Source organism: Miniopterus natalensis, chromosome 3 (assembly GCF_054644295.1).
Source record: "Miniopterus natalensis isolate mMinNat1 chromosome 3, mMinNat1.hap1, whole genome shotgun sequence".
Classification (NCBI taxonomy): Eukaryota; Metazoa; Chordata; class Mammalia; order Chiroptera; family Miniopteridae; genus Miniopterus; species Miniopterus natalensis.
In genome coordinates this window covers 23,235,072-23,260,570 of record NC_142083.1, presented here as the reverse complement: position 1 = coordinate 23,260,570, position 25,499 = coordinate 23,235,072, and positions in this window count along the sequence as shown.

The following is a 25,499-nucleotide window of genomic DNA, read 5'->3' as shown; positions in this document are numbered from 1 at the left end:
TCTTTCCACAGGATTCCGACTGCGAGTAATACTGCGGATCTTATTTCTGGCAAGACAGTTATCAAATACGCCCTTCTAGTGGGACTCAGCTGTAGCAGAGACCTGCAGCTCTCACACATCTGAGACCCCTCCTCTTCCTGGACTACACTTCCCAGTGCCCTTTGCATTAGGTGTGTCCCGGTAACAGCCTTCCGGCCAGTAGACTAGGACCAGGACTTACAAGTTTCTTTCTGAGGTCTGGGCCATAAAAACTATTCAAACACTATCCTCACTCCCTTCCTCTTCCTCTGGATAAGCAGAGAGCCCTCCAAGGAGCTGGAGGAGGTGGGGCCACAGATGGAAAGATGTGGTAACCCGACCGATGGCACGCAGCAGAAACCCTCCCTGCCCCACCCTTGCCAACCTACCATGGCCTGAAATGAGTGAGAAACGAAGTTTCCCTGCATTGAGCCATCCAAATTTTGAGATTGTTTGTTTCACAGTTAATGTACCTTGACCAATATAATGACCCTTAATGGTTTCTCAGAATCTAAAATTCCTAAATATTTTTTTTGTTTCGTTTATTTTTTTAAAAAAAGTATTTTAACTGTGCTAAAATAGACATAACACAAAAGTTATCATTTTAACCACTTTTAAGTGTACAGTTCAGTGACATGAAGTACATTCACATTGCTGTGCAACCATCACTACCATCTATCTCCAGGATTTTTTTCATCTTGCAAAACTAAAACTCTGTTCCCATGAAACAGTAACTCTCCATCCCGCCCCCCCCCCCCACCCCAGCTTCGGGCAACCCCCATTCTATTTTCTGTCTCTATGGATTTGACTACTCTAAGTATCAGGTATGAGTGGAATTATATTTGTCCTTTTGTGACTGTCTTATTTCAAGTAGCATAGTGTCTTCCAGGTTCATCCATGTTGTAGCATGTGTCAGAATTTTCTCCCTTTTGGAGACTGAATGATATTTCATTGCATGTATAGACCACGCTTTGTTTATCCATTCATCTGTCAGTGGACACGAGTTGCTCCCACCACTTGTCCACTGTGAATAATGCTGCAGTGAACACGGCTGTGCAGATCTCTTCCTGTCCCTGCTCTATTCTTTTGGGTATATATCTAGAAGTGAAATTTATGGATCATGTGGTAATTCTATTTTTCATTTTTGAGGAACACCCATACTGTTTTTCACAGAAGTTGCACCATTTTACGTTCCCACCAGCATGACACAAAGGTTCTAATTTCTCCACAGCCTCAATATCCTAACATCTTAACCCCCAGATTAAATCAAGAAATCACACGCGATTGCATAAATTACTGTCTTAAATTTTCATCAATATCTCTGAAAATTAGTCCCAAACTAAGAACAATTCCCAGACATTCAAAGTCCACTGCTTTTCCTTGATGTGAGCCACAACCACCCTGTCTTCCAAAAGCCAGCTCTGTGGTCACACGGTGATTTCTGAGCTTGAAGGTAAGGTTGTGGTTGGCTTTGTGGTTAGTAAATGATCTCCTGGTCAGACACTTCCTCGGGGCGGGGAGGGAGCGGGGGGGGGGGGGGGGGGTGCTTGTGTGATGCCGAGCGGAGGTCTGAGTCTGACAGCTCAGCTAGGCCATTTTTGCGGCAAGTCTTGTAAGCGTCATAACCATATCAGAAGCAGATTAATAAGAAATGTAAATTCCCCTCCAAAAATAGGTCCCAGGAAGCTGAGAACTTGCAAAATTACTTTCCATAGGAATTTCTGTGATGCCTGAAGCTCTAATTAAAAGGACTCCTGAACTTCAGGTAGGTATAGAATTAAAACACACACATACACACACACACACACACACACACACACAAACCCCACCATTTTTACATTTGCTGTGTAAGTATAATAGCTACTGAAACTTTTTGTGTGTTTTTAATAAGATTTTGGATTGTTATTTTTGGGGGCAAAATTTTACAGAAGGCTGAAACAATCTCAGTTTATTCTCCATCCCTTTTATCATTCCTTGCCTTATAAAAATCAAATTTTTAGAAAAAAATAATCCTGAATTTCAAGCAAGATTAAATGTATAAGAATAGCCAGAAATCTTTTGGAACAACAGCCAGAAAAAAAGAGTAAAGATGCACGATTTCCACTATCAGATATTGAAATATATTATGAAACAATAGTGACTAAATCAGAATGATACTGACTAAAACAAAACAAAACAAAACAACCACCAGGGAATAAATGGATAGTCCAGAAAAATAAAAATGTACACAAAATCACTTTGGTATTTAAAGCAATGGAGAGGTTATGGACTATTTGAACAATATTGTTGAGATAAGTAGCTAACCCCCAGGGAAAGATGAAGCTAGATTCCCATTGTCTCCTAATTTACGTAGGACTTAATTAAAGGTGAAGCAAGTGTTGATGAAAATGTGGAACAACTGGACCTCTCATCTGCTGCCAGTGGGAGAGAAAATGATATGGCAACTCTGGAAAATGATTTGTCAGCTTATTATAAAGTTAAATACACGCTTAGCCTGTGATCCAGCAATTTCACTCCTATCTGTTTACCCGAGAGAAATAAAATAAAGCACATGTCCATGGAAAGACCTGTACAAAGAACATTCATAGCAGCTTGATTCCTAATAGCCAAAAATGTGAAAGAAATCCAAAGTCCACCATAATGGATAACTATACTGAAATACAGACATGCAATAGATCACTAGTCAGAATTAAAATGACAAACTACCGCTGGGTAAAACAGCATGGATGAACCTCAAAGGATTATGTTGAGTGGAAAGAGCTAGACACAAAGAGCACCTACTGTCTGCACTTTTATCAAGTTCTAGGATAAGCAGAGTAAGTCTGTGGTGATAGAAAGGAGAGCAGTGGGGGTCTGTGGTCAGGACATAGGGTGTGGAGAGAATGGACTAAAACAGGACGTGAGGGCACATTGTGAGATGAAAGAAGTTTTCAGCATCTAGAGAGCAGCGGTGATTACACGCACAGATTTGTAAAAACTCATCAAACTACAAACCTTATCTTATGACAATTACAGCTTAACAAAATGATTAAGTAGAGAAGGGTTTAATATTTAAAAGGAAAGACTGACAAATAGAACTACTTAATTTAAATTTCTGTAGAATCTAAAAGAACATGAATAATATTAAAAGATAAGTAATAACCAGAAAGAAATAATGATGTCAAGAGACTGAGTTAATATCCTTATTTTAGAAAGAAATCTCAAAACTAAAAGGAAAAACAAAACAAAACCCACTTTATACCTTTAAAGAAAAGTGAAAAAAATGATAATGTAATTTATTAAAGAAGTACATAGGCCCTGAACACTTATAAATGTGTGATTGACCACAGGTTATCATATCTCTAATGTAAAAGGGTTCTTGGAAATAGAAAAGCAAAATACACTGAAAACTTAGATATATAGGCAAAGGATATAAATACATAGCTCATGAGGGAAAAAATATGACCAATAAGCATTTAAAGTATTCAACTTGTCTAGAAATCAAGGAAATATAAATTAAAGCAACTACATGTCTTGTCCTGACCTTCCCCTGCTTTCTCCTGCTCCTGGGGTTTCCTTTCTTTCCCCAGGATCACCGTTTCCCAACTCCACGTCGGGGAACCTCCTATTAAACCCTCAGGATTTCAGTTCAGATGCCACTTCTTTGGTGGTTCTCCTGACGCCCAGTTCGGACCGGGAGCCCCTGCTCTCCGCACTTCCCAGCGCAGCACTCACCCTGCTGCCTCAATACCAGGCTTTCCTCCAGCCACCACCACGGCAACAAGCTCTGCAAGGAGCCTGAGTGCCCCGCACAGGGCCCGGGGTGTGCAGCGCTCAGGAAACATTTCTTGAACGTTTCATTGAGCGAGGAAGCATTTTTATACTGTGAAAGATTAAGATGAAGAAAAATATCCAGTGTGCACAAGGTTTTAAATTGTGACACTTTTACCCACCACTGGTGGAAGCACAAACAGGTATAACCTTTTGGAAGGTAATTTGGCAACATTTAATAGAAGTCATTAAAAGCTTTATCTTCGTGATGTAGCTATTCAGCCTTTAAGAATGTGTTCTAAGGAAATTATCAGACACGTGTCCATGAATACTTGCACATGAGATCTCATTGCTCATTGCTCATTGGTTATAGGATGGGAAAATATTTTTAAAATACCTAAAGGAATAATTAGGTAAATCATGAGTTAACAAGGAAATATCATTCAATTGTGAACAGTGATGTATAATAACCTACAGTTATTACCACTGATTGTGATTATTGATAAAATAATTTATAAGTTTTAAAACCCAGTCAATATAATATATGTGCAGAAAAACCTATAGAAACATACATCTAAAAAATTAGTTACTGTTTCCTCCCAGCAACAGAAGTATAGGCAGTTTTTTCCTTTCACTTATCTGGTGTTTTCTAATTTTTATTTCAATTAACATGCCTTTTTTGTGTAATTTTAAAGAACCAAAAATACTAACCATGTGCCTTGGAAGCTCTGTTATCTCTATTAGATGGGCTTCACCTTGACATTTTAGTCTACTGAGGATTGAAATAAAAAAAACACAGTTGGCCAAGATCCACTCTTTTCTTTGAGAGTCCATTTGCTTCTATTACAAATATTCCTGCCCTGAGTGGTCTGAGCACTGGCCTGTACTTCGCCTCCTGATGTGGCCCTAGCAGGACAAGAGACTGGGATGATGCTTAGGATTGGAGTTTCAAAGGCAAAGGCGATCTCAGAAACCAGCAGGCCTGTGGTGGTGAAGAAACCAGGGTCAGATCAATTATTATTATTATTTTTAAATATATATCTTTATTGATTTCAGAGAGAGGAAAGGAGAGGGAGAGAGAGAGAGACAGAAACATCAATGATGAGAGAGTCATTGATCAAGCCCTCAACCGGGCATGCGCCCTAACCGGGAATCGAACCCCGATTGCCTGGATCCTAGGTCGACACTCAACTGCTGAGCCATGCCCGGCCAGGCAGGGTCAGATCAATTAAATGATCTGTTCAAGGCCTTGGCACGGATGCGTGGGCAACATGTAAGCCCAGCCTTTCTGGTGCCACACCCTGGGCTCCTCCACCTACATCCCGCCACCATTCAGATGCTGAACTCTCAGCCAATCGGAGCAACTAAAGCAGACACTTCTATATTCTCACTCTATCACCCCTGGGATAAAAGTAGTAATAACAGAAAACACTTAGAAGGTGATTCCTGTTTGCCAGGTACTGTTCAGAACACATTTTTACATGTGTTGGCTCAGTGAACCCTCATAACAACCCCGTGTGGTCAGAATCACTATTAAGCCCATTTGTGAAACCTGAGTCTCAAAGAGATTAAATAATTTTCCCAAGGGTATCCAGCCTTCAGTGGAATAGCCAAAATACAGACCCAGGCATCTTGGCCCTAGGATCCATGCTCTTAACCATTACAGTCATGGTTCTCACACTTCCATGCATAGGAGAGATTTGTTAAAACCACTTACTAGACTCTATCCTCAGAGAGCCTGATTCAATAGACCATGAACGTGGGTGTCCATCAAGCCAGCGCTGCTAGTATGAGACCCACACGGTGAGGAGCACTGCAGATACGGTTCAGTATTACAATAAAGTGCACCAGTTACTTTCTGGAATTAAATCTAGTAAACAATCAATAATGGATGAGTTACCCGTGGATCAAATGAATTGACCCCAAATAACTTCCTATTGATATGGAAGTAACTGGCATCACAGTTGGATATAATCCAATTTAAAAACTGGTGCTTATTCAGCTATATTGCAGGGGGTATGAGGCAATGTGTTCTCGTGGCAAATTGGCTGGGAATCTAGAGCAATGGAAAACAGAGGAGTATCACTTACTGTAAAACCATCACAACAGCACGACATGGTCTTCTATATCACTAGAGCCTCATCTGCAGAAGTCACAAGAGACACAATATGAATACAGCCTCCCACGAAACCCTCACTCTCCCTTTGCTCTCAGTCTACATCTGCTTTCCCAGCAGAGGTTGCCTTGGATACAAGTATCCTTTTGCCTGCAAAGTCTATCCCCTGTGGCAAATTAGCAAATCGGCATTCAGATTTAATAAATCTGTCTGTTATTAATTTTCCTGCATGGCTCAAACCCCCAAGGTCTGATAACCTCTATGAAAACTGATAAAACCAGCCCCTGGGCTCTCAAAGCAGACAATTGAATCCAGACCCATGATGACTACAAGGGAGCATGGGGAAGTCCTGCCCAGGGGAATGGGAAGCATCCTTCTTGCTAAAGATGCTGGGACTGCAATGAGTGAGGCTGGGTTCTTCAAGGCCACCTTGTAATTGTGACTAACACTCAGGACCTAGACCAACTGCCCCCTGGGAAGGATGACAATACCACCCAGTCTTAACTTCCTCCACTTAGAACAATCAGCACAGCAGCTCAGAGAAGTTTCACCCTAAGGTCTTCCATCTGTAAGACACATTGGAAAGCCACTGGGCTGGTGGCCAGTGCACATACACACATGACATCACTTGGCTCCCTTCCAGGTCTATCTGATAGATGAGAAATCAGGGAGTGGGAACATGTATAGTGACAGTCCCACAGTGCAACCATCCAAAGCTATTATAAGGGAAAACCCATGACATAAACATATTTTTTAGGTCATAAGAGGTCAGGCCCAATAGAATACCATCACTTTATTGCTTGGACTCCCTTTTATATCTCCCGCCTTTAGAGGAGATTCAGACGATAGCCCCACTGAATTCCCTTGCTGGTAGCAGTCTCCAATCACCTATGCTTACTATGAACGAGAATCATTCAGGATCGTTTCCCACAAAGAGTCAGGACAAGAGATTATGGGAGGTCCTTCAAGTTGTCTCACTCTGCAGTGAAGAGACTCAAACTTCAAGACTCGGATTCACCCTGAATCCCAAATTCTCCACAAGACTCTCAAGGCTGGGAAATAAGCAACACTGGGCATTCTCCTCTGAAGAATTCCCTAAACAGGAAGAGGTAGTTAAAATGCTTTGTAAGAATATATAAAAGGTATTATGGAAAAGTCTTTCACTAAGCAGTTTGATTTCAAACAAATGGACAAAAACATAAGGCCTAAATATGAACTTTATTCTTCTTTACCCAGAACATGCCCTAATTATCACTGCCATATCCAGGTGCCTCATCTAATCCTTCTCTGAGCTCATGCTTCAAACTGCCCAGCCTGGGAAGTGAGACCCAGTGGTCACAAGATCCTCCGGACCCACACAACTGACCATCATGAGGCTCTCTGTGCATTGTGTGGGCTGCAGGGCAGGGGCAGAATCATGGCTCCTTGACATGTCCATATCCTGACCCCTGGAGCCTGTGAATATGTCGCTTACATGGCAAAAGAAACTTTACAGAAGTAATTAAGGTTTATATACCTTGAAATGAGAAAATTGCCATGATTATTTGAGTGGGGCCAAACTAATTACATAAACTCTTAAAATTGGGAGAGGAAGGCAGGGGAGAGAGTGAGAGAGAGGGCAGGAAAAGAAGAATTGGAAGGTAGGGACAGTGTGCAAGGATCTGAGAGAGGCGCCTAGGGGGTAAGCGTGGCTCCCAGCTGACAGCCAGCAAGGAGATTGGGACCTCAGTCCTACACCCTCTAGGAACTGAATTATGCCAGCGCCTGTGTGAGCAAGGGAATGGTCTTCCCCAAGAGCCTCCAGAAAGGAACCTGCTGATACCTGGGTTGTAGCCCAGTGAGACCCACACTGGACTTCTGACCTCCAGAACTGGAAGATAATAAATGTGTGTAATTTTAATCCATTTAATTTGTGGTCATTTGTTAAGGTAGCAATAGAACACTAACATACAGTTTCCATGCAGGTTTCTATTTTTATTAAAACCTTTCCACTGTAACCAACCCTATTCATTCTAGCACAGACTAATCAGACTGAACGCTGGTCCCTGCTTGTGAAGCAACCATCTTCCTCAGATGAAATTATTCAGAAAGGACTTTATAACTTTTTATACTGAACTTTAAAAGTAAATTTCCATGCTGCATTTTAGCTCAGGTGATTCAGCCTGACTAACTGCAGCAGTGTCAGTTAGGAGTGATGTAATCCTAAAGTTCAGAAGGCGGATGGTTATCATTCCTGACCCTGACGGTGGTCTCAGTCACGTCCGGCAAGGACTGCACAGTGTATTCTGGAATGTATCAGGACGAAGAGGGGAAAACAAAGATACTGATATTCTAACCTCACAATCTGTTTTTAATACCGTTTGTCTACAGAAGAATCAGCTATTAGAGAATGATTTCCTCAAGTCCATTTTTTAGGACTGCTTTAATCTCCCCATCTGCCAAAACTATGTTGATAGATATGAGGAAAATTTCAGTGAGCATCTGAATTTCTTTCTATATAAAATAAAAGCTGGATCACATACTTGACCTGGTCTGCTGATAAAAATTAATTTGATATGTACACATATCAATGTGTGTGTGTGTGTGTGTGTGTGTGTACAGTCATGTGCCCTATATTGACATTTTGGTCAATGATGGACCTCATATATGATTGTAGTATATTCTATAACCTAGGTATGTAGTGGGCTATACCATCCAGGTTTGTGTAGTGCACTCTATGATGTCTACACAACAAAATTTTGTAACAATGCAATTCTCAGAACATATCCCCATTACTAAGCAGGAATAAAATATATACATAGATTGATATTACACACTCACAACTATACACGAACACATTGATACACATGGGGATGTGTAATATATAATATATACACAGATTTATATCAAACATATACACACAACCACACACATGCACACACATATATGTGCCTTCATCAGGATAAGCAAGTTTATGCTGCATGTGTTACCCATTGTCACGTACAAACCACACACTTAATGGCTCAAAACAAAACTTCATTCATTCACAGTTCTGTGGGTCAGTTGTTTTTGGACCAGGCTCAGCTTGCAGTTCTGTGAGTTTTACTTGAGTTCACTCCTGCAGTATAGTCACTCAGTGGCCCAACCTGCCTGAATAATCCAAGGCGGCCTATTCACGTGCCTGGAAGAGAATGCTGGCCACAAGCCAGGTCTCTCTCTGCACGTGGTCTCTCACTATGGTCATAGGCTTGACAAGGTGGACTCAAAGCAGCAAGAGGGTTGAGCAGAGATGTGAGGCCTCTGGAAGCCTTTGCTGGGAACCTCTTCAGTGTCACCTCTCAGTCCCCCTCAGTCTCTTGATTAAAGAAAGTCACAAGTTCAACGCAGTTTCAGGGGTGGAGAAAGAAAGTCTACCCCTTGATGAGAAGAGCAACAAGCCACACACTGCAAGAGTGATGGAGGAGTTTATGGGTTTTTTCATAACCTGTCATAACCCCTGAATCTCAGGTTTATTTCACTTGTGCTGCTTGCCCACCATGGTCTGCTAAGGGGCTGTGCGCCACATTATTTCTCAGTGGAAATGCAGGATGGTGGATTTCCACCTTCGTGCAGAGCATGCTGTGTTGGTTATCACAGTGGAGGGAAAGGTATCAATGAAGTATCAGTTCAATGTCTCTGTTCAAAGGTATCAGTTCAAAGGTATCAATTCAATGTCTCTGTCCAGGAATCACATATGTCACTCCCAACCAGTTCACTGTCCAAAGTCAGTCATATGGCCACATCTGACTTCAGGGGAGTGGGAGGTGAAGTGTTATCATGGGCCTAGAAAGAGGGGAACTCAAACATGGTCAGACATACTTGCAAATTAGTAGCACAACATATGTGCACGTGCGCGTGCACACACACACACACACACACAATGTATTAGTTTGACACCCAGATAATTGGAACTACCCAGAACACTACCAGTGCTCTGGAAATTATATTCCCTAACTATATATCAGTTAAGAAAGAAGAACAACCATCAGTAAGGTTTTCTCATTTCCCTAAGAAATTTTGATAGGAAGACGAATGATTTCTTGCTAGTTCCAGAGATAATGATGGAAACGCAGTTTGTCAACCCGATTACCTTTCACTAGACACAGAAAGATTTACCCACATCCCAGATAAAGAAACCCAGCAACATGTTGTAGTTAGTATGTTACCATGTCTTTGGACACACAGCTTCAGATCCCGAGCTGTGGTGGTCCTGGCCGGTCACCAACACTCTGCCTCTTTCTCATGCTGAGCCCTGGTCACTCCCCCACCTACTTAAAATTGAATATTGTCCTGTGACTTGCTTTGGACAATGAAGTTCACTTTGTATTTTCATACTATTCCACACTATAGAGCACTATTACATATTTTAACTCATAACAAAGTTATTAAGATGATTGGAAATTAGCTTATTCTCATGCAAACTCTGCTAAATAAAGGTGGTTCTGCAAACATACATGCTAAAAAAAAAACAGGGGTGGGAGGGACAAATAATACAGAATCACCATGATCACAGGTTGGATTTTTTGGACCCAACAAATGGCAATATCTATATATATTTAAATTGAAATGAAGATAGAAAACAGCTTGTATTTTTAACTTGTATTGTTTTTCTTAATATTTTCTTATTTGTCATGTAACTTTGTAAAAGAGAAGGAAAAGAGGTTTATTGATTCCAACTGCCCATAACTGTTCAACTTTGTTCAGAGATTTAACTTTTTTTCTTCTAAGAATAAGCTTTTCTGTTCATGTAGAAGATTATACTAATAGTTACCTGAAATCCAAGTTAGAGAATTTGTAAAACTTAAAATGTTATCCACAGAAATTAGTCACACTAGGTTTACTTTCTTATTTTCTCTTACAATTCCACATTTATAAAGGTATATGTTATTTCTCAATAGGTTTTAGGTAACAGTCCCTGTAACATGCTGAATGGTGACTCCCAACAAAGACATTTCCAAGTCCTGACCCCCCTAGGATTTGGGAAGGTGACGTTATTTGGATAGTCTTGTAAACATAATGAAGTTAAGAATTTTGAGATGAGACTATCCTGGATTACCCAGCTAGGCCTTAAATCTAATGAACAGCATCATAATACGAGTGAGAAATGAAGAGAAGGCCATGTGAAGGTCGAGGCAGAGATCAGAATGATGGGTCTACAAGCCAGGACCCCCACAATTCTGTTCATGTAGCTAGGAAAGAGGCCTGGGACAGATTCTCCCTCAGAGCCTCCAGAGGAGCCAACACTGCCAAAACCTTGATTTCAGACTTGTCATGTCCAGAACCGTTAGATTAAATTGAGGTTGTCTGAAGCCAGCCAATTTGGGATGATTTGTTGTTGCAACCCTAGGAAACTAATACAGTCCCTCCCCTGTCACTCAGGATCGCCTTTCCTCCTCCCTCTTTATTAGAATTTCCCAACGAGCCAGCAGAACCACCTCTTTGAATTAACACTATTTTAAATCTCAGTGGTTTCATTTCACGGTCTGGCTTCCTTTGAGTTCTGTAGAAGAACAGAGGCTATTTTCACATCCCATATATCAGATGTCAGTCACAAACGTGAATGTGTAGCCCATGCTTGCCTTTAGGTGCAGTTGTGTGCTTTACACAGAAACAGTGAAGCTCTCAATTGCACATACAGAGCACATGGTACAGAGCTGAAATAAAAACAAGCCCTGTGTTTGTCCTGCCCCTGCCAGTCAGCTATATGAACATATGGCCTATAAAACACCGTATACATTCTATACTGAGTTCCATTTTTTTTTTTTGCTCCTGTTTTATTTTCCAGGACTGAATGTTGCCTCTGGAAGATGCCACAGTCTGAGATCAGTTAATTTTCTTTTGCCTATTAAAATGCAAATTCATACTTGCATGCAATGCATGATGGATTCGGGTAAACTACGGAGTTTTCTCCTCACAATTCTTTACTGGTTTAATTTTAATTTTAATTGTCTATAAAAACTCAGTCTATTCCTTGAAGTTCAGTTAAAGTGACACTTCCCCTATTCAGAGTTTCTCTGTTTCATTCTCCACTCTTACAATGAATTTTTGTATACCTGTAAAATGTGACCCCATTTCCTGAACTTCTACTATGTTCTGGGCACCATATTAGACTATCATATAATGACTTAATTTAATCTTCAGGGAACATATGTACCATTAGCCCCTCTGTAAAGATGGGAAACAAACTCAACAGGGTTCAGGAACTAGTCCAAGGTCATTGCATTAGCACACTGTCCTATGTAACAACGTTCCACAAACAAAGCAGCTTAAACACTAATTTATTATCTCACAATTCTTTGGTGAGAAGTCCAACACAGCATGACTGCTCAGGATCTCATGAGGTTAAAATCAAGGCGTTGACTTCACTAAGTTCCTTTCTTGTATCGGCCTGCAAAGTTTCTGTTGAGAAATCAGCTAACAGTCTTATGGGAGCTTCCGTGTAAGTAACTAACTTCTTTTCTCTTGCTGCTTTTAAGATTCTCTCTTTGTCTTTAAACTTTTGCATTTTAATTATGATGTATCTGGCTGTGGGCATCTTTGGGTTCATCTTGTTTGGGACTCTCTGTGCTTTCTGGACTTGTATGTCTATTTTCCTCAACAGGTTAGGGAAGCTTTCTGTCATTATTTTTTCATATAGGTTTACATTTTACGCTCTCTCTTCTCCTTCCAGTACCACCATGATGTGAATGCTGGCACACTTAAAGTTATCACAGAGGCTCCTTACAGTATCCTCATTTTTTTGGATTCTTTTTTCATTTTGCTGTTCCGATTGGGTGTTTTTTGCTTCCTTATATTTTAAATCACTGTTTTGCTTCTCGGCTTCATCTACTCTACTGTTGATTCCCTGTAAATCACTCTTCATTTCAGTTCGTGTAGACTTCATTTCTGACTGATTCTTTTTTATGGTTTCTATGTACTTTTTTTATGCTGTTGAAATTCTAAGTTCAGCTACTCTTCCCCTAAGTTCCCTGAGCATCCTTATAGCCAGTGTTTTGAACTCTGCATCTGGTAGGTTGCTTGTCTTCACTTTTAGTTCTTTTTCTGGAGTTTTGTTCTGACCTTTCATTTGGGACATGTTTGTCTCCTCATTTTGCAGCCTCCCTGTGTTTGTTTCTATGTATTAGGTAGAGTTGCTACATCTCCCTGATTTGGTAGAGTGGCCTAATATAATAGGTGTCCTGCAAGGTTCAGTGGCACAGCCTCCCCAATTATCCAAGCTGGACACTCAAGTGGGTCCTCACTCCCTGTGTGGGCTGTGTACACACTCCTGTTATAGTTGATCTTTGACTGTTGTTGGCACGTAAATGGGAGGGATTTATACTCAATCCAATCTGCTGCAAGTACAGGCTGTGACCACCCTGGAGAATCAGCTGTGCAGGAGCCCATCCCACAGAGCAGGACTTACTTCAGAGGGGCTCTGGCACCTACTGAACCCACCCCTTGAGTGTATTAGTTGTGGAGGTGGTTGGGTAGTGCTTAAACATGGTCTGAAGCTGTCCACCAGGTGCACTCTCTCTGGGGAATCCTGAGAGGTGCAGGCCAAGGTCAGCCACCATCTGTGTTCTGCCAGGAGCCACCTGGCATGAGCTACAGAGTGATCTGCAGACCTACAGATGGATGCCACTTGTGCTGAGATAGGAGGTGCCCAGGAGAGGCCAAACTGCCAGCAAGGCCAGCTGCCACTAGTGCCAGGCCTGGGACCACTTAGCAAGAGGTATGAGGCATGCCAAGGTCAGATGCTGCTTGTTTGAGAGATTTTTAGGAAAGTCTGAAGACTGAGCCAAGGCAGGCCATTTGTATGGAAAAGCCACTGGAAACAGCTTAGATGGGCCTGCAAGTTGGGTGGGCTAGGGTCTCAGAGAATCACCAGGGCAGCACAGACAAGGATAGGCAGGTCTATTGAGACTCAGGTATGGCACCTCTCTGCCAGCTCTATAGGGAAAGGTTTTAGTAAAGAACAATGCCTCTGCCAGCACTTGCATCTGGGAGAAAGCTGCCCCTCCATCTCTCAACCTGATGAGAGCAGACAGTTCAGTTCCTCCCATATTTCCCTTGAGCCTTTCAAGTTGCTTCCCTAGTGCTGGAACTCAGAAGTGTGTCTGAAAAAGTCTGCACTCAGGCCCTTTAAGAGGGACACCTGGGACTGCAGCAACCCTCTTCACTCAGCCACAATCCCCATTGGTTTTTACAGCCAGGAGTTATGGGGACTTCTACTCCTGGCACTGGAACCCTGGGCTAGGGGCCTAGTGTGGGTCTCAGACCCCTCGCTCCTCCGGGAAGACTTCCGCAGCCAAGATATCCTCCCCATTTTTATCAGCCACAACTGGGTGTAGGACCAGCCTGCTCCATGTCTCCACCCCTCCTACCAGTTTCAATGTGATTTTTTTTATATATGTACTTAGTTGTAGGACGTCCATTTGGCTAGATTTTAGGCTGTTCCAAATGATGGTTCTTCTGTAGTTCAGTTGTAATTTTGATATAGTTGTGGAAGGGTGCAAGTACCACATCTCTCTCTCTCTCTCTCTTTTCTTTCTTTCTTCTTTTTTATGTTGCCTATTTCCAGACAAATTGCTAGATGGGAAAACAGTTATAAAAAGGTATTTTTCTGTGTGGTTTTGTTTAAGCTTTTGTTTTTAAAAAGGATTTGAAGAGAGTTCTATTTATTAAAGCAACTGCTCTAACTCAAAGCAAAATCACAATGTAATTAAGAAATAGGTAAAACAATCTCTATGATTGAAAGGTCCTTGCTATAACTATAGTATTATAGCTGAGATATCAATAGATGTCATCTGTGGCTGACTCTGATATATAACATGAAGGTATTTACAAAGCTCACACCTGCCCTTGAAATGCCATGTTCCCTGGCCAACCACAGCTACCCAAACTTTTCTAAATATCTAACAAAGAGCCTTTGTTTAAATTCATGATATCTGTAAGGGGTTTCACTGATGAAATAGCACCCAATAATTTATCAGATGATTGAAGGAAAAGTAAGAACTATTCATTTCTTGGCACTGATGGTGAGAAATAGATTTTGCCCAATTGAATTATACTTTATATTTGAATTCGGTCTTATTCAGAGTGTAAATATCCTGGTAAAGCCCTAACACTAAGTAATAGTAGAATAAAAATAGGTTGTACATTTTCTTTCTTCTTTTTTAAAAATATATCTTCATTGATTTTAGAGAGGATGGGAGAGGGAGAGAGAGATAGAAACATCAACGATGAGAGATAGTCATTGATCGGTTGCCTCCTGCATGCCCCCCACTGGGGATTGACCCCTCAACCCAGGCATGTGCCCTGACCCGGAATCGAACATTGATCTCCTGGATCATAGGTTGATGCTCAACTACTGAGCCACACCGGCCACACTACGTTGTACATTTTCAAATTTTTGTTAGAAGAATAGAAGAATAGGTGAAAGGTGCTACCAAAAACTGAAATAGAGACTAGGGGAGGAAGCAGATCTGGGCAAAGTCCAGAATAAGTTCAGGTTTGGACTGAGTGAGTCTGAGGTATTGGGACAACATCTCCTGCCACCCTCCTCTACTGTGATCTGGATCCCGATTTAGAACTGACCCTACAGCTCATACCTGCCCAGACCGTATTTACTGAATGGAGGGTGAATTCATAGCGGACAACCATGAGGCTGTTGAAGGTATGAGTTTGGAGAGCAAAAGGCATCTGGAGCAGCACCAGGGCTATAAGTGGCATAAAGTAAAGTTCACAGGCAAAGCTGCAGGGGCAGGGAGGGCATAAAATAACTTGGTAAATATTTATTCCCTGCTGAAGAAAATACTGGAGAGCAGTTTTATCATTTTGAACAACTGAAGCTGAGAATAAAGAGGGGAAAAATGGAGTTTTGCTCTTTGAAATGGATTAGTTGGCCACATGATACAACCTTACAGACACATAGAAAACACCCCATCTTGATTAAAATATGTCAATAAAAAACACTTTGGGAGAGCTATAGATACAAAATTTACATTTTTATACATACTTATAATATAGTTGTATATAACATCTATTACAGTATCACATTGTATTGCATTGTGTTATATCATAAGTGTAGTTATAAAACTGGATAAGATATCCTTTGGAAATCAAGTACACGGAACCACAAGCACACTGTGATTATTCACCTGGTTAATAACTTGTGTCAAAGTCTAGTCAGATTAATGATGCTGTTACATATTAACAACATATCTCAGGACTTTGTATAGTGCCTGTGCAAGCCACCCAGCCAGAGCTGATAACTGGTGATAAAATAATATATTCCAGCATGATCCACACCACACAGCACCAAAGAAGACGCCTAAGCATATCTACAAATTATTCTTAAGGAAAGCATAGTGCATTGAACTATATACAGAATTAAATATTGTTAATTAAATATTGTTAACGAATGCAGGCAAACTCTTTAGACAGAATGCCATTTTGAACTGCAATGGAATGAATCTGTCTCATAGACTCTTCAGTCCCTAGATTTATCAGCACCTAAAGAACAGACAGCTGTCCTGAATGTCGGAGCATCATCCAGCCAAAGCTGTTGCCACTGTGAAAATCAAACTTAAAAAAAATTATTCTTGAGAAAGGAAAAACAGATGTTGATCCAGGAGTAAGGATGTTATCCCCAGGCAGTTCCCAGAGATTTGACCACCAGATGGGAGATCCAGCCTCTGGTGAACTCTTTCCTAATGGCCATTAATCCCAAGAAATTCCTTTAGCCTTTGCTTGGTCATGTAATTATCCAACACAAGGCCTATAGTTGACTTTCATGCAGTTTTACAAGAATACGAGGAAAGGAAAAGAGTGAGGGAGAAGAGTGGAAGGGAGGCAGGGAGGCAGGGAGGGGGGAGGGAGGGGGGAAGGAGAGAGGCAAGGAGGGGGGGAGGGAGGGAGGCAGGAAGGGCGCTGAAAAGCCCGGGGGGGGGGGGGGGGAGCAGACAGATTTTGGTGTCTGACAAATGCCCACTTACTCGCACTTCTGGGAACAGGAGTTCCCTAGGTCCTGGAAGGAAGGGAGGAAGGGGGCAGGAAATGAAAGAAGAAAATAGGAGAAGGAAAATAAATCATCTAAAGGTTCAACATATGAGGAAATGGCCAAAAAATTGTATTGTATCTCTGCAATAGAAATTACATGCCTGCTAAAATTTGCTTTTCAAAAAACAATGTTATGGAGAAATCCTCTAAATGTTAAAGTATAATTGAAAGTAGTATGTGCCAAATACATTCAATTTATTTTAAAATATTTATTACTTTAAAAACAAAACTAATTATCAATAGTGATTATATGTAAATCAATATGTCCTATAGTAGGTGAATGGAAAAATAAACTATATTACCTCCAGATAACAGAATATTCAGTGCTAGGAGAAATGAGCTATCAAGCCATGGAAAGACTTGGGGGAAATGTAAATGCATATCACTCAGTGAAAGAAGCCAATTTGGAAAATACTACATACTCTATGATTCCAACCACATGACATCTAGAAAAGGAAGCACTATGGAGACAATGAAAAGATTGGTGGCTGCCAGGGATTGAGGTGGGGTGGAGGGGTGAAGACACAGACCACGGAGGGTTTTTAGGACAGTGAAAATACTCTGTATTATAATGGGTACATGATGTTATACAATTGGCCAAATCCGCAGCATGTACAACACCAAGAGCAAACTCCAAGGTAAACTAAGGACTGTAGGTGACGATGAAGTGTCAGGATGTGTAAGAAAACCTACTAAGTATTTTGGGAGACTAAATGCTAGTTTTTAGCGTGTAGCCTGTGTTCAGCTTAACATATGCAAATAATGCTATTCTCTTGTTACTGCAAATAAATTAAGCAGGAAAAACAAAAAAAGTAATTCTATCTTGCTAATAGTAATTGTGGATTTTGCTTCTCTGTGTTTTTTTGTATTTGTTATTATTCTGTATTACCCTTCAAATGAACATTTTACCCTAAAATGTAAAATGCTATATATTTTTAAAAATATCGAATTACCTTTTGTGTGTGTTTTATACACATGTAAAATATCCAGGAAATATTTAAAATGGTGATGTTTCTTTGATAGACAACAGAAAGATAACTTGAGCTATTAATATTTAATTCAAATATATGCCCTAATATATGATATATTCTAATTAGGAGTCATGAACATATGAGGTATTTTAAATAGGAACCAGAGAACAAATGTAACTTGATTTGGTTTGTCTCTTTACAGAGCCTAGCATACCTAGTGACCTCTCAGAAGCTAGCATGTTATAATAGTACATCACTGAAAAGGAGTCTTAAAGACATAAATATCCACAGCCCCACCCCCAAATTCTATCCATGCTCTAGTTACTGATACTAACCTATTACCAGATGTAACAAGAGTCACCAGTGAGAGAAAGGGAAAGGGTGATATTTCATTTTCCTTGGGAAATGTTTTCAACTTTTAGGTGACGCTGGCATCTGCATGCTGTTTTATTTCATGATCCTCCTGCAAGTGAGACAGCCCAGGAGACTGGCTGATGAGGCTGACAGAAGGCCCAGGCAAAGCATGCAGTGTCTCAGGTGAAGGTGTAAAGACCCCAAAGTAGATCGTCTCTTTCTACTCTATTGTTCTACTTCCTCTTGGCTGCCAGAGTCATCAGCGCCTGCAGCCTGTTCCCCAGGCATCTCCAAGGGCCATGCACAGAGCGGGGCAGAAATGCTTGTCTGATGACCATAAATTTCTTGGTGTTGCCAGTTCCATCCAGGTACCGTCTCTAAAGCCTCAAGAAGGCAGAGAGAGCATCATGCCTCCATAAGGCTCTGCAGTGCCTGTGGTCCTGGCCTGCCTGCAGAAGGTCTTCAATCGGTGTTATTTTGTTTAACTCTAACTGAACGAGGCACTAAAGAATAGAAGGTGGGAACCATTCTATAGATGGGAATCGCAGAATAACCTCATGGTAACTTGGTGCTGGATGTGCCAAGGTCCAGTTCAAGAAGTGGCACTGCCATAAAATCCCTATAGTCACTGACTTGGTAGAACAAACTTTAAAAATAAAATTTTTATTGAATTTATTGGGGTGACATTGGTTAATAAAATTATATAGGTTTCAGGTGTACAATTCTATAGTGCATTATCTGTATATTGTACTGTGTGTTCACCACCCCAAGTCAAGCCTCCCTCCATCACTATTTATCCACCCTTTACTCATTTCTACCCCCATTCCCTTTCCCTCTTATAATCACCATACTCTTGTCTGTATCTAAGAGGGGTGTTTTGTTTTGTTTTTGCTTAATCCCTTTACCTTTTTCACCCAGCCCCCCAACACCTCTCCCCTCTGACAGCTGTCAGCCTGTTCTCTATTTATGAGTCTGTTCCTATTTTGTTTATTTTGTTCATTAGACTCTACTTATAAAGTGAAATCATATGGTATTTGTCTTTCTCTGACTGACTTATTTCACTTAGAATAATACTCTCCAGGTCCATCCATGCTGTCAGAAAAAGGGAAGATTTCCTTTTTTTTTTACAGCTGAGTAGTATTCCATTGTGTAAATATCCCACAGCTTTTTTATCGCTCATCTACTGATGGGCAGTTGGGCTGTTTCCAGGCCGTAGCTGTTGTAAATTACTCTGCTATGTACACAGGGGGTGCATATATTCTTTCGAATTAGTGTTTTGGGTTTCTTTGGATATATTTCCAAAAGTAAAATCGCTGGGTCATAAGGCAGCTCCATTTTTAATGTTTTGAGGAAACTCCATCTGTTTTCCACAGCGGCTGCACCAGTCTGCATTCCCACCAGCAGTGCACGATTTACTGATGGTGGTCACCCTGACATCCTGATGGGTGTGAGTCATATCTCGATGTGGTTTTAATTTGCATTTCTCTGATGATTAGTGATATTGAGCATCTTTTCTTACGTCTATTGACAATCTGTATGGAAAAACTCTTGTGTAGAGGAAAAAAGTAACCAAGGACCAGAAAGTGGCAAATTAGGCACTGCACCATCCTAGAAGATTTGAGTACCAGAAACCTCAAAACAAGGACATCATTTATCATTCTGTGCTTAGATAACTATTCTAAGTAATATTAATTAGCTATCAGTAGAAATCTGGGAAGCCTTTAACCATCAACAGAGTGATTTTTATTATGCTTTGTTATTCTTGCCATGTACAGAGGGGTTGATTTATCACTTGTGCAGGTTAAATAAAGTCCTATCTGGTTATATTAAAATGAGTCTTTTTCAGAAACAAAGGAATTCCTGAAGCCTACTGAAAATAAGAATCACCTGTTGGGCTTGTTAAAAAAGAGAGAAAAAGATTCCCAGCTATTCCTCACAGATTCTGATTTGACAGATCTGGAAGGAGGCTGGACTTTGCATTTTCGATGAGTACTGTCTGTAGGTGAGTTGGATGTGGGTATTTCTGGTGTATGCTGAAAATGCAGACAGAGTGAAGAGAGTGACAGACTTGGTATCAAGTAGATGCCCACCTCCCATCACTGGGTGAGTCCCTTAGGTTCTGAAAGGCTCAGTGCCCATCAGTAGATGAGTGGATGAAAAAGCTGTGGTACATTTACACAATGGAATACTATGCAGCTGTAAAAAGAAGGATCCCTTACCCTTTGAGACAGCATGGGTGGGACCTGGAGAGTATTATTCTAATTGAAATAAGCCAGTCAGAGAAAAACCAGTATCACATGATTTCACTTATATGTGGAATCTAATGAACAAAATAAACTGATGAACAAAATAGATCCAGAGGCATGGAAGCATGGAACAGACGGAGGGATCTCAGAGGGAAGGGGGGAGAGGGGAGGAGGGAAGAGATTAACCAAAGAGCTTATATGCATATATGCATAGCCCATGGGCACAGTAAAGGCCTGAGGTAGGGTGGGAACTGGGTGGAGGGGGGCATTGGGGGGAAATGGGGGACATCTGTAATACTCTCAACAATAAAGATTTTTTTTAAACCCAATATTTCTAAATATTCCCCCCAAGAGGCACTCAATTTAACAGCTTTTGTTCTCAATTAAGTCAGACCATCAAAGAGCCTGGTCACCTAATTTGGTTACCCGTTAGATGTTCACACCAAAGCGCACTTTGGCTTTACACCATCGGCTTCTAGTGAGGAACGCTGAACCAACGCGCTCTGCCATCCCTCACTTAACGTGGGGCTGGACTCTGCGGCTACCATCACTCACTGCATCCTAGGCATCCTCCTCATGAACCGTGAGGAGACCTGCTCTCAGGCCTGCACGCCGGAAAGAGCTGTGTCCCCCGGAGCAAGTGTTTATACTGTGCCGACGCCAAGAACTACACGACAAAGCGTGCTCTCCATAGAGCCGGGCTGCCACTCGCCTCTTTGATCACAAGCCTCACCCTGGCTCCATCTTATTTTTTTTCCTTCACCCTGATTTTCTCCCTTGTTATTTAAAAATGTATTTACCCAGAAAGATGACATTCTCTGAGGTCCCGACAGGCCAGTATCAGAGGAGGGCTCAGTTCTCCTGCCTGCCTGGGCTTGTGGAGTTCAGAGCCATGCCCGCCAGCTTCCTCCACCCTCCACCCTCCCCACCCAACGGTTTCCACAAGAAGAGCTTTTCGAGGCTGCCCCCCATCAGGGATGGAGGCCTGGGCGTGAGCAAAACTCTAAGTTGATGATGAATCAGAAATGGCTGTCTGCCTTTAACTCACCGAACAAAAACTCAACATACATAAATATAAATACAGATAGACAGGTTGTACAATGACTACTCAGAACATTTGGTTCCTTAAAGGCATTTTAATCACCTTCCTCAAATCTTTTTTTTTTAATAGAGAACACAACAAAGAGGCAAATAAATTTCTTAAATGTTCTCTTATTCATATCCTTGCCTGATTATAGCACGAGCTGTGTCATGATGCTTTCTGTTTCCAAGCTGAGTTAGCCAAATACGTTGCCTTTTTCTTTTTTTAATGCTTTATCGCACAGCCAGCAGTTAACGGATGCTGGGGTCCATTTGGAGATTTGTTTGTGTAAAGCGTTGGCTGTTATATAGCAGTTTAAATAACATGGCCAGTTGTTACCACACTCAACAGCAATTTAGAATGTAATATGTTTCAATAGAATTAAACTGGCTATTACAACTCAATAACCCTCACCTCCGAAAATCAACCCTAGTCTATCTTCAAAGAGATTACTAGCTTTTTTCTTTTCCCCCCGAGAGGCATTCAATTTAACAAAACTATTCCAGGTCTGGTGTCACTGAGGAAGGGAAACTGCTTCTTAGTAATTCACAAGGAAAGATTTATAAGTAATTAGATTCCCTTTGCCAAAATTAAGACACAGATGAATCACAAAACTGACCCTTTTAAGTGTAGCCTCTAAGATGTTTGCAGCTGTTGACAACAAGGAAGCAGACGAATTGTAACGACTGGAACAAACAAAATCAGACGAGATTTTAACTCACAAGAATATGGAAGAAATTAAGATGAGATCAAAGGAAATTTCAGTACTGACAAATCAGACAAGAGATGAATCCAAAGTGACTTTTTGTCTTTAGCTTAAGTGCCGCCAAACTAGGGTCTTGAAAATAACATTTTCTTCCAAAATAAATGTAAAAGAATAGGAAAATGGGATTGTGTTACATTACTTATAAAACAAAGGTTTTTCTAATTTTGGCTTCCAACATTTTAATAGGTGTCCTTTCATGTTAGAATATATTACCTCTTCTTCCCACCCATAAATCTACGAAAGGAAAATGTTAAGGGCCGGTTTCTAACGGCTTTCTGTTGTTTGATCTTATTTTTTAAAAAATTATTATCTCACTTTAAATCCAGTTGTAAGTCATGATGTTTTGCTAGAAAGTTATATCAGTTATAACAAAAACACTGAAGAGGATGGTATGTGAATGTTACCTTGGAAATTGGTAAAAACAATTATTCCTTCTCACATATTGATTAGTGAGGTTAATTTTTCTCATTAATATCCCATGCAAGTATTCCAAAAATTTGCCTCTTTTTTTAGCATCTTTCTCTAGAAGTCACTGAATTTTTAATTTTCCATCATTTTATTTCACTAGTTCACCATTAAAGGATTTTTATTAATTCCACGATGTTTTTCAGAATTGTATTCTTATGCTCCAGGAGTGGACTCGGTAATATGTAAAATCCTTTCTAGTTCGAGTGCCTGGTTAGCAGAGTTAATTGTAGAGCTAAACGGCCGGTGAAGTCCCAGCCCACTGTTCACCTGCTGTGTGACTGACCCAGGGGGACACACCACCTTGTCATCTTAAACAGGAGGGAATGACAATATCTGTCACTCAGAGGGCGTTAAACATTAAGCAAGCCAGTGATTCATGCCTAGTGCTTAGCAGCCAGAAAGCTCTTCACAAAATCGCTGCCACCATTGTTGCAGTTACTGGAACCGGTAGTGATATTATTATTGTTTTATTGTCTCTGTGGTCATCTCAGCATAGCACTGAGGAAGCCACAATTCCCTTCTCAATAAAACAACTTTGAAGATAGAGAGGAATATGAAAATTCATTAAAAAAAAACACACCCTAGATCAAAGGCTGACAGAGTTCTATTTCTGGCATTTGGGAAAAGTTGCACCAATTCCAAGGCAGATAGAACTCAGCTGAGATCAGTTCAGGCCCGAGGAAAGTCTGGATGACCTTTCATAGTCCCTAGAATGAACTAGGGAGTCTAAGGAGGGTGAGGGCACAACTGGCACAGATGCTGGATATTGAAACTGTGAGGGGCAGCAGCCTCCCTGGGCCTATCTAAGAAGTTGTGCGAGTGCCCTCCAGGGCACGTAAGGCCCAGAGACCCCAACTTAGGGAAACAGCGGGTCTCCACGACTGCACCTGAAGATGAACACAGCACGGGAAAGGCCCTCACACCCAAACCCAAGAGAGAGCCCTTGAGATGGGCGGAGGAACAGCATCGTGAAGACGCGGCAGGGCCCTTCCCCAGTCAAACATTTGCCACAGCAACTGAAGCGCAATTGGGAAACGGAGAGGAGGGGCCAGAACAAGTCGGAAGCTGAAGATGTGCCCCCCAGAAACAGCATGGGGAGAAGTGCAAAGAGAAAGGTTTCTGTGGAAAAGATGCCGGGTGAAATGAAGAGAAATTACATAAATTTTTTTTAGTGAGCTAAATTAAAATATACACTAGAGAAGTAATAAGCCACATTAATTGGGTGGAAAATAAAGTAATTATATGGTGGATGAATTTAAGCAGGCTACTGGCAGTGCAGAAGAAAATATATGCAAGACCAAATATAATGATTTAATGGCAATAATTTGCTTTGAAAGTCTCAGAATATATTACTAAAGGCAGAGAGAGAGTAAAATCTTTGCAATTTTTTCCTATTTCTTGGTAGAGTCAAGGTAAAGGAGAGATTTTAGTTTTACCTTTGAAAATGAGAGGTTAAACAATTTTTGGAAACATTTTAAAATTATAGCATTCTATATAACCATTGGCTTAAAGTAAAATCAAAATTTTAAGCTGTAAGTATGATAACAAAAATGAGAATAGAACATAAAAAAAATAAATATATAATCAAGTATGTGATCAGAGAAAAATTCACAATTTTAAATGCTTTCATTACAAATGAGACAAAACAAAGATAAGTGAACTAAGCAATCAACTAAAAGAAGTTGAAAAGGAACAATAAATAGGAAAAAAGAGGAAGATGGAATGAAAGGAGAAAAGAAGATACAATTGAAATGGAAACCTTTGAATTCAGATTAAACCTAAAAGCTCTTTTTAAAAAAATAGACAAACTCTTAAAACAAAACAAAACAAAAAAAGATAAAAAAATAAATACTAACAGGAAAATAAAAGGAAAAAATTGTCCCCCAAAATATAGATGATTTTGTTTAAGTTAAAAGAATGCTATACTTTGATGAAAGAAGTTGAAAACACAAATGAAAAGATATCTCAAGTTCATGAACTGGAAGAATTAATATTGTTAAAATGTCCATACTCTCTAAAGTAATTATACAGATTCAATGCAATCTCTAGCAAAATTCCAATGGTATTTTTCACAGAAATAGAAAAAACAATCCTGAAATTTGTATGGAACCACAAAAGACCCCAAATAGTGAAAGTAACCAAGACAGAAGAATGAAACTGGAGGCATCATACTTCCTGATTTTTAAACTATTCTAGAAAGCTGCAGTAATCCGAACAGAGTGGTATTGGCATAAAAAATAAACACAAAGAACCATAGACAGAATCAAAAGCCCAGAAATAACCCCCTGTGTATACAGTCAACTAATATTTGACAGGGGAGCCAAAAAATTCAATGGGAAAAGGACAATCTTTTCAATAAACGGCCCCTGGGAAAACTAGATAACCACATGCAGAGGAAAGAAATTGGACCCATATCTTACGCCACTCACAAAAATTAACTCAAAGTGAATTAAAGACTTAAACATAAGATTTGAAATCATAAGACTCCAAAAGAAAACATAGGAAAAAAGCTTCCTGACATTGGTCTTGGCAATGATATTTTGGATATTGCGTAAAGAGCATAAACATCGAAAGCAAAAACAAACAAGTGGAACTACACCAAACTAAAAAGCTTCTGCTCAGCAAAAGAAATAATTAACAAAATGAAAAGGCAATCTACTAAATGGGA